Source organism: Arachis ipaensis, chromosome B05 (genome assembly GCF_000816755.2).
Source record: "Arachis ipaensis cultivar K30076 chromosome B05, Araip1.1, whole genome shotgun sequence".
NCBI lineage: Eukaryota > Viridiplantae > Streptophyta > Magnoliopsida > Fabales > Fabaceae > Arachis > Arachis ipaensis.
Genome location: NC_029789.2, coordinates 59,355,236 through 59,364,755, shown reverse-complemented (window position 1 = coordinate 59,364,755; position 9,520 = coordinate 59,355,236). Strand labels below are relative to the sequence as shown.

At 35.9% G+C, this 9,520-nt stretch overlaps 1 long non-coding RNA gene across 1 annotated transcript in view; it reads right to left on the bottom strand.

Annotated features, from left to right (window-relative positions):
- LOC110262867 overlaps positions 1 to 944 on the bottom strand; it is a 4,102-nt gene extending 3,158 nt beyond the window's left edge. The window contains exons 1-2 of the long non-coding RNA XR_002347880.1: positions 785 to 944; positions 558 to 672 (exon numbers count right to left, since the gene is read on the bottom strand). This is a non-coding gene — a long non-coding RNA (uncharacterized LOC110262867). The remainder of the gene's footprint in view (positions 1 to 557; positions 673 to 784) is intronic.

Genomic DNA, 9,520 nt, shown 5'->3' with positions numbered 1-9,520 from the left:
TAGAAATTTCGGCAGCATCTCCCCTAAAACTTGGACTTTGCCACCCGGTTCGGGTCCCAACAAAACCATTCCACAATCTTTTTCCAATAGCCCAGAATCCAAAATCAATTCAAAGGCAAGCCAAAATCCAACAAATAATCTCAATACCATATTTCAAGAAAACCATTTCAAAATCAAATCATTATCAGCCGAATAAACACGTTCCTAAAGTTTCAAGGAAACGATTCAGTAACAACCATGTATCGAAAACCAGATCATTTAAAGCAAGCCAGACTGAATTCAAGAGTGGATTCTATTTTTCACATTCTCAATAAAATTAACTCAAATCAATTCTCAACGGGTTAAACTCGATCTCAAAGCTTTAAAAGAATCAACTTGAAAAGTATTTTGTTTCACAAAACCACACAACAATTCAACCAACAGACGTTCATAACCAACCAAGGCAAATCAAGCCATACATAAGGCCGATACAATCACCAAATACACATTCACTCACATCAGTATCCATATGTAATAATTCCAATATATAAAATATAGTTTTTGGAAAACACCCCTACCTCAAAACGCAAATTCCATAATCCAAACGCCTCATAAGTTCTTTTCGCCTCAACTCGAAATCAAAGGCAGCTTCAAAGCACAGCCCCACACATTTTCGCAGCCGCATAAACAACTCTAAATTACAACAAGCAACCTCAGTTACTAAACTCTAAGAACATTAATACTGTAAAGGCTTTAATACACGTACGGGATACTAACGTAGGGCTTTCGAAACATAATCTCTTACCGGAATAACAACACGAAGCAGCTGCAATTTCGAACCGGCCCGGCAGCAGCTCCGGCGGCGGCCAGAAGCTCCGGTAGATCAACTATAAAAAACCGCGCAACATTAAAACCTTCTCGAAATCCAAAAAGGCAGAAACCTCAAATGAAACTCTTACCGGCAAACTTTTTCCGACGATGGCAGAAGTAGCCAGAAGCTCTGGTAGTGGTTCCGGTGGCCTCAGAACTCCGGCGACAGTATCAGAAGCGCCAGCCAAGCACCACGGAGCAGAAGGTCGATAGTGACAGAGGTAGACGGCAGTGATGAGAACCATCTCAGCCTCGAACCTCTACCCTTCTTCACGCATCCCCGTCTCCTCTCTCCTGGCAGAACCCCTTTGACGGTGACGGTGGAATAGCGATGGCAGCTCAGTAGCGGTGGCGCGAACGGCAACACGGATGGCTCGCCCCCTCCCTTGTGCCACACCACCTCTGTCTCTCTCTCAAACCCAACGTCGTTCTCCCTTCCTCCGTTGAGCTCGGCGACAATGGACCCACAGTGGCGCAGGATGGCGGAGTCGTGACTGGGCAGGGACGAAAGGCACGGCTTCGACGGTGGTGCTCCTCGCGTGCGGTAGAGCGCGACGACAATGAGGCATCATCTCCCTCCTTCGTGTCACTCTCTCTTCTCCATGGCATAGTGGCAGTGATGGTTTGACAGGCGCCACAGGAAGCTTCGGCGGTGGCGACGTGGCGGCGCGACAGCGAGCTCCCTCCTCCTCTCCTCCGCCGCGACTCAGTCCCCCCTTTCCCTCTCTGCTTCGTCCTTCTGGCTCAGTCCCCCTTTTCTTTCCATTTTCATTCTTTTTCCTTTGATTTAAGAACCGGGTGGGTGTGTTTAGGATATGGCTGCACAACAAAGATAGTGAAGAATGGGTTTGGAGGCTGCACAGCACTGAAGGGAGAATGGAGGGAGGGTATGCCAAAATTAGGGTAAGGGTCAATTCGGTAATTTTAACAAAATTAGGGTAATAGGGTTAGTTTTGTAATTTCAAATAAAAGTAGGGGTAATATAGTAATTAGGAACAATTTCAATCCAACAAAATTAATGTATAAAAAAATACTATTTGCTCATCAATTTTACAAATTATTTTCAATAAAATGTCCCAACCAAATAATTAGAAATAATATACTTAATTTCTTCATTTTCCAAAATAGCAATATTAATATTTGAAATATTAATTACATAGTCCAACTCATGTAAAATCCCTGTTATTTCATAAAAGTTACCCTTCAAAAATAAAATTTAATTACTAATCTTTCTTTTATATCAAAACCAAAATTCTTAACATTTTCCTTTCAAAATATTATTTGTAGTTTAATCCGTTTTCGAGTCTTTTGGTTACCGATTTTGCTCTGCTTTTAATTTAATATTTCAGCTACCAAATCTCATCAATTTCCTCTAAATATTATATCACAACAGTCCCAAAGTTATTAAAATAAGCATAGCTAAGCTAGCCAAACCAACAAATCACAAATAACAATAATAATTCAACATAAACTCATTCAAACTCAAATAATAATCAACCAAATCAACATTCACTCATCAAATTCACCTTTAATTATTATAAAGTTACCAAACCCTACCTCTATACGAAATCAACACAATGGAAGCTCCGAAGAAGCTTTCTGACCGGGCTGCTGAAGAAGAAAACATCAGAAATCGTCTGTGCTTCCTAGAACTCCAATTGGCCGAACTCAAGGGGAATGGGAGCTGCGTCACCGTCAACTTTCCCCGAACAGAAATGACACAAACACAAAGAGGAAGAAGATACGAACACTTTTATTGGATTAGATTTTTTATTAGAGTTACGAATCGCAAGAAATCGAAGCCAAAATTTTGGTGGGATTTACGATTCTCTCCATGCAAGTTCGGTCTCTCTCTCTCACCTATGATCTTTCCTTCTTTATTTTAATTTCTTTCCTTTTGGCTTCGTTGATGAAGAAAGTTGAGATGTCGATCATGATGATTAATAAATATAAAGAGTACGTGTCATATTATATATGTATATGCATATATATGCATTGAGTTGAAGGCACGTTCCTTTCTTTCTTAATACTATATGTTTTTTTGAAATATCTTATAGAAAAAGCAAAATGTTTCAACTCATATTGATACATATATAATTTCAAATACTTGGGTTTCATATGACATAAAGATGATAGGGTTGATGTGTGGTTGGTTGCAAAGTAGAAATTACAAGGTAGGCTTGATATCTCAAGAAAAGCGGATATTTCATAGAATTTGAGTAAACATATGCAGTTAAGATCGAATGAATTATGCATATGAATAAGGAACAGGGTTGAAGAATAAGTAGTTCACTTTTCCAAAAAGAAACCTTAGACAAAACTTTAAGACAAATCATGGAGAAACAAGATACGTAATCGAGCAACCCCGAGACGCAACCCATTAGTGCTCCCATATACATAAATAATTAGTATTAAGTTGGCCAGACCTAATACCATAAAGAATGCAATGGTCGACTAACAGCATTAATCGACAGACATTCATGCATCTGAAACTCAAACTCTTGTCATTAGGACAAGTCCTACTGCATGATAGACACTCAGAGTATGCAGTGAAGCATAGTCAGTCCATTCCCAAGGCTTTAACAAGAACGAACTGCTCTGATACCATTTGTAACGACCCAACTTCCAATACGTCATGATCGTACCAAAAGTACCTTTTATTATTTATTTAATATTGAGCCTTTACGCGTAAATGCATCGATGGTTTTACTAAAACTTATAACTTCTCTAACAAGAGCAAACAACCACATATTCACATACTTAATATTGATAATACATTGTAGTATTACATACAAAAGCAATTACAGAACCTACCCTTCTGAATAAAACTCTAACTAGCAAAGAGAGGGGAAAATAAATTTTAAGAACTCAACTCGTAAACATATTCCTCTGTGCTCCCGCAAATTCGCAATAAGCCTTCGCACTTGTAGCTGAAAGGGGGTGGAGATAGGAGGTAAGAACTGGGGAGTTCTTAGTAGGGTCGGAGTTAGGAGTTAAGTTCATTATCCAAATTTGAAACTCATATTTTTCCTTATAAAAATTTCATGCAAAATGACATTTCATATATTTCACCGCTTGCTAAGAAACCATTTTAACTAAAGCTTACCGCTGGTCCTTCCAATCACGACCTTTGGCCCAAACCAAATCAACTCGGCCTCTAGTCTAAATTAAATCAACTCGGCCTATGGCCCAATTCAACACGAATCACCATCAAAACTCAATCACAAAACAGAATCAATCATAGGCACAAACAATGCAAGACAAACACAAATTAGAGAGAAATTACAAAACATAGAATCTAATCACAAGCACACACAATCATGAAAACATAATCACAACAAGTATGTGCAAACAAGTATGATGCATGTTGATAGATGAAATTTATTGTTGATCTAGATTTTCACAAAATAAAATCTTTTCGTTGCATGTATAGTCTAAATCAACAATTAACCCCCAATCAAATTTTAATCTAAAGGTGTCACAATCAATACAAAATATAAACTAAGAGTATTTAAACTCTCGGGTCATCTTCCCTAGGAGTTGCAATGAAATGTTCTATTATTGGCTATGGAGAAATGGGAGTTTGATGGCATGAAACAAGGAATGTAAATAGCATGGAATGAAACAAGCATGAAATTAAATGAAAGTAATTAAAGCAATAAAAAAAAGGGAATTCAAATACTAAAAAGGACTCTTAGTAAGAATTGGGGAATTAAGGCTTCCTATCCTAGTAATGGACCACAAATATGGTAATTGTGTAGAATTAATCCTAATTAGTCAATCCTAACATCGAGAATTAGACAAAAGAGCATAATTGATCATAATCCACAAGCCCTAGCCAACACTATTAATGGAAGGCTTAGAGTTAGTGGAAACCAAATCAACTAACAATCCTCACACAATATGGAATGGACATCCACCACTCAAGTTCACCCAATTACTCAATTTCCCAACCAAGAGTATGAAAAACTTTGCAAAAACTAAGCCAAACATTTTATCAAACACTTGGTGTGCATGAAAATAAAATCAAATTAAATTGCAATGAAATTAAATTATAAAGCTACCAAAAGTAAGAAAGTAGTAACAACAATTAAAGGGAGCAACAATTAACATGAAAATATATATTGCATTAATTGAAATTAAAATTAACAAGAGTATCCATAAACATAAAAGTGACAAAATTGAGAAATTAACAAGATAAACTAAGGAAATTAAGACAATAGAACAAAGAAAGGTAGAAGAAACTAGATGAAAACAAGAATTAAAAAGAGAAATTATAAAGAAATTAAACTAAGAAACCCTAATTCTAGAGAGAAGGGGGAGCTTCTCTCTCTAAAAAATAACCTACATGATGCCAAAGTAACCCTAATTACTCCCCTCCCTTTCACATGGAATGATGGCTGATGGGGAAAAATCGTCGGTAAAGAATTTCACAAAATTAGTCACGTTGCAAGTATAGATCTAAACCGACAATTAAACCTCAATCAAATTTAATTTGTTTGTCACTTAAGCAAGCCCAATAAAAATAACCGAAGTATTAAGCCTCGGGTCGTCTCTCAAGGAATTGCAGGGAAGTGTACTTATAATTGGTTAAGGGAAAGTATATTTTTGGGTTTTTAAAGGTTGAACAAGGAATGTAAATGACAAAAAAATAAAATAACTACTAAGAGAAGTGATAAACCACTATTTTATGGTTTATCTTATGCTCAATTGAGTGGTTTTTATCAATTATTTACCTACTTATTCATACCATTTGCATGGTTTTACATTTGCCTTCCTAATTATGTGCTTTGATTGAAAATATGCTTCTTTGGCCTTAAGTTCCCTATGTTTAAATCCTCTCTTATTACCATTAGATGCCTTGATATGTGTGTTAACTGATTTCAGAGATTACAGGGTAGGAATGGCTTAGAGGATGGAAAGGAAGCATGCAAAAGTGGAAGGAATACAAGAAGTTGGAGAAATTGCTAGACTGACCAGCCTGACCTCTTCGCACTCAAACGTCTATAACTTTAGTTACAGAGGTCCAAACGATGCGGTTCCAGTTGTGTTGGAAAGCTAACATCCGGGGCTTCGATTTGATATATAATATGCCATAGTTGCTCTGACGCTAGGCAACGCGAACGCGTGCTCCATGCAGACGCATCGCAGTGGCAAAAATCAGCGTGACAGATTTCTTCTCCAGCGATTTCTGGGCTGTTTTCGACCCAGTTTGCAGCCCAGAAAACACAGATTAGAGGCTATAAAGTGGGAGAATGCATCCATTCATAATGAAGCTTTCATATTCACAATTTTAGGATTTAGATGTAGTTTTTAGAGAGAGAGGTTCTCTCCTCTCTCTTAGGATTTAGTTTTAGGATTTAGGATTATTTCTTCTTCAGTCACAGGTTCAATGTTCCTTTTATTTATTTTTCCAATTAATTTATGAATATTCATGTTAGATTTGATTTCTTTTATTAATGCAATTCGAAGTATTTTCAGATTTAAGTTTGCTTTGCTTTATTTACATGAATGCTTTTAATTTAATTTAGAATTCTTCCTTTTGGCTTGGGTTAAGTAATTGGTAATGCTTGAGCTGTCAAATAAAGCAGTGGTTGAAATTGGGAGTTGATCCAATAACTCTAGTCTTTCCATAGGAATTGACTAGGACCTGAGGATTAAGCTAATTAATCCACTTGATTTACCTTCATAGTTAGAGGTTAACAAAGTGGGATTAAAATCCAATTCTCATCACAATTGATAAGGTTAGGACTTCCAATTCTTATACCTTGCAAAGAGTTTTATTATCTATTTAAATTAATACAATTTACTTTCTTGCCATTTACTATTCTCGCTTTTTATCTTATACATTACAAACCCCCAATTTATAAACTCACAACAATAATAAGAACACCTCCCTGCAATTCTTTGAGAAGACGGCTGAAGAACTGAAGATTGATGGTTTAGAAGTTATAGTAAATACTCGTTGCAAGTATAGTTACTAAACCAAGCAATCAACCTTTCTTGCAAACGTTTTGGTTGTCACAAGTAACAAACCCCTTAAAAATTGATAACCGAAGTATTCAAACCTCGGGTCGTCTTCTCAAGGAACTGCAGGGAAGTATGTTCTTATTATTGGTTATGGAGATTGTAAATTAGGGGTCTCAAGAATGAGAAACAAGTATGACAAATAATTTAAATGGCAATTAAAAATAAATAAATAACAGTAAAATAAACTTTTGGCAAGGTATGAGAAAATGGAAGTCCATACTTAGTTATCCTTATCAATAATAATGAAAGTTGAATCTTAATTCCACTTAGTTGACCTTTACTAAAGCAAAGGAAAGTCAAGGGACTAATTAGTTTGATCTTCGAATCCTATTTATTTCCTAAGAAAAGGTTGGGATTATTGAAGTTCAGTTCAATTAGCAAAGATAATAGTCATCAATTATGTTGAGATAAGATAACTCCTGAGTTACTGCTTTCTTAACCAAGACCAAAAGGGGAAAAAGTAAATTTGCTGGAATAAAAATGTCTTCAGATTGGAAGCAATGGTGACATAAATAAAAGAGAGCAATAATAAACTGAAATGCCTCAAATAGCATTAATTCAAATAATCTAGAACATAGAAGAATTCATAAATTAAATGGTAAAAGTAAATAATCAACTAAAGTAATGGAATGAATAAAAGTGAAAGGGAAGCTTAAAGTAAAGGAACATTAAACCTGGGATCGAGAGTTACTCCTAAAACTAAGAGAAATCCTAAATCCTAAGAGAGAGAGGAGAGAACCTCTCTCAAAACTAAATCTAAATCATGAGAAGTAACTAAATTGGCGAGCTCCTTTTGAATGGATGCATTCCCTCACTTCATAACCTCTGGACTATGTCTTCTGGACTTGGATTTGGGCCAAAAAGTGCTTCAGAAATTGCTGGAAGTGTTTTCTGTAATTTTTGGTGCGTGGCCTCTGTCACGCGTCCGTGTGGGTCACGCGGTCGCGTCATTCGGAGCTTTTCTTATCACGCGGTCGCGTCAGTCATGCGGCCGCGTCATATGTGTTTTGCTGAAGGCGTGCGGTCGCGTCAGTCATGCGGCCGCGTTGCTGTCGATTCGCGCTTGGCATGCGTCTGCGTCGCCCATGCGATCGCGTGGATGCCAGTTTCTTTAGAAACTCCGTTTTGTGCTTTCCTTCCATCTTTGTATGTTTCCTTTTTCATCCTTTAAGTCATTCCTGCCTTAGATGATCTGAAACTACTCAACACACTAATCACGGCATCGAATGGAAATAAAGGTAATTAAAATAATTAATTTTAAAGCATAGGAAACATGTTTTTCACATACATCACATAATATGGGTTTATCAACCTCCCCACACTTAAACAATAGCATGTCCTCATGCTAAATCCAAGGTAAAAAGTAAGGTTAAAGTGGTGGAATGTCATGCAATGCAATCTAATCTAAATGCAACTACCTAGATGAATGATGCATCATGCAATTCTAATTTTTATTTACTTGAATATAAAGCTTGCGTGTAGTTAAATTAATTCACATTCTCAAGGAGTCATGTATATATATATAGCCAAGCCTTAGATAGTGATAAAGTGCCTTTACAATTGAGATGGGAGAGAAAAATATTTTAAAAACTTGCAAGATAATTAATAATTTAAGCAGAGATATATGTTAATGAGCTATTGAACCCTCACTGGATTTTGTGTTTACTCTCTAATCACTCAGTGTTTATTGGGTTAATCACTCTATTCTTCTTTTTATTCTTTCTTTCTATAACTTTGTTCATCTAACCAATCAACAATCATAGAATATAGTCATACCAAAAATCATGAGGTCTTAAGTAAGGTTGTAATGGGGCCAAGGTAAAGGTAAGGGTATATGTATAAGGCTAAGTGAGCTAATAAGTGAATCTTTAATACTTCTTTATTTGTTTTCCCGCTTAAGGCTAGTAATGTGGTTATAAAATAAGAGGGGATTTAAAGGCTCAAGTGGGCTAACAAGGGTGATGTAAAAGATAGGCTATTTTGGGATAAGTGAGCTAAAATCAAATAATGGCCTCAATCATTCTCTTGGTATGTATTTCTATTCTATAATCGGACATATAGATTAAAACAAAGTAATGAACACCAGAATATAAAAGAAGGGCGGAACACACAGGAATAAATATTATGGTTTGAATGTAACCATACAATTAAGCTCAAAACTCAGACTATGTGTTCTTTAGCTCAAAAATCATTTATCAATTATGTATGTCATGCAGGTTTAGTTAAAAATTCCCATTATTCTCAATGTAAAACTTAAGGTGGCTTTAAAGTTCTAGTGTTTCTCCTTGATGAAATGTTGTTTAATTAACTAACATGTAATGCTATATATACAAGGTGTGGGTTGTTTTGATTCTGTTAAAGTCTCTAGTTTACTTCCTTTTTCTTTTCAATATATTCCGAGTTATCTTATGCTAAAAAGGGTAAACTATACTAATCAATCCACAATTTCTATAACTAATAAGTTAGAATTGCAACTAAACTAAGTGGCTAAAATATGAACTAAAAATGCAAAATGCAGAAATAGAGTATAAATACAGGAAAATAGCAATGTATAAGTACTGCAAAATAGAAATAAAAAGAAAAATACAGAAAAATAGCAAAATAAATAAAAAGAGTATGTAGTGGTTCACCAAAAAAGAAC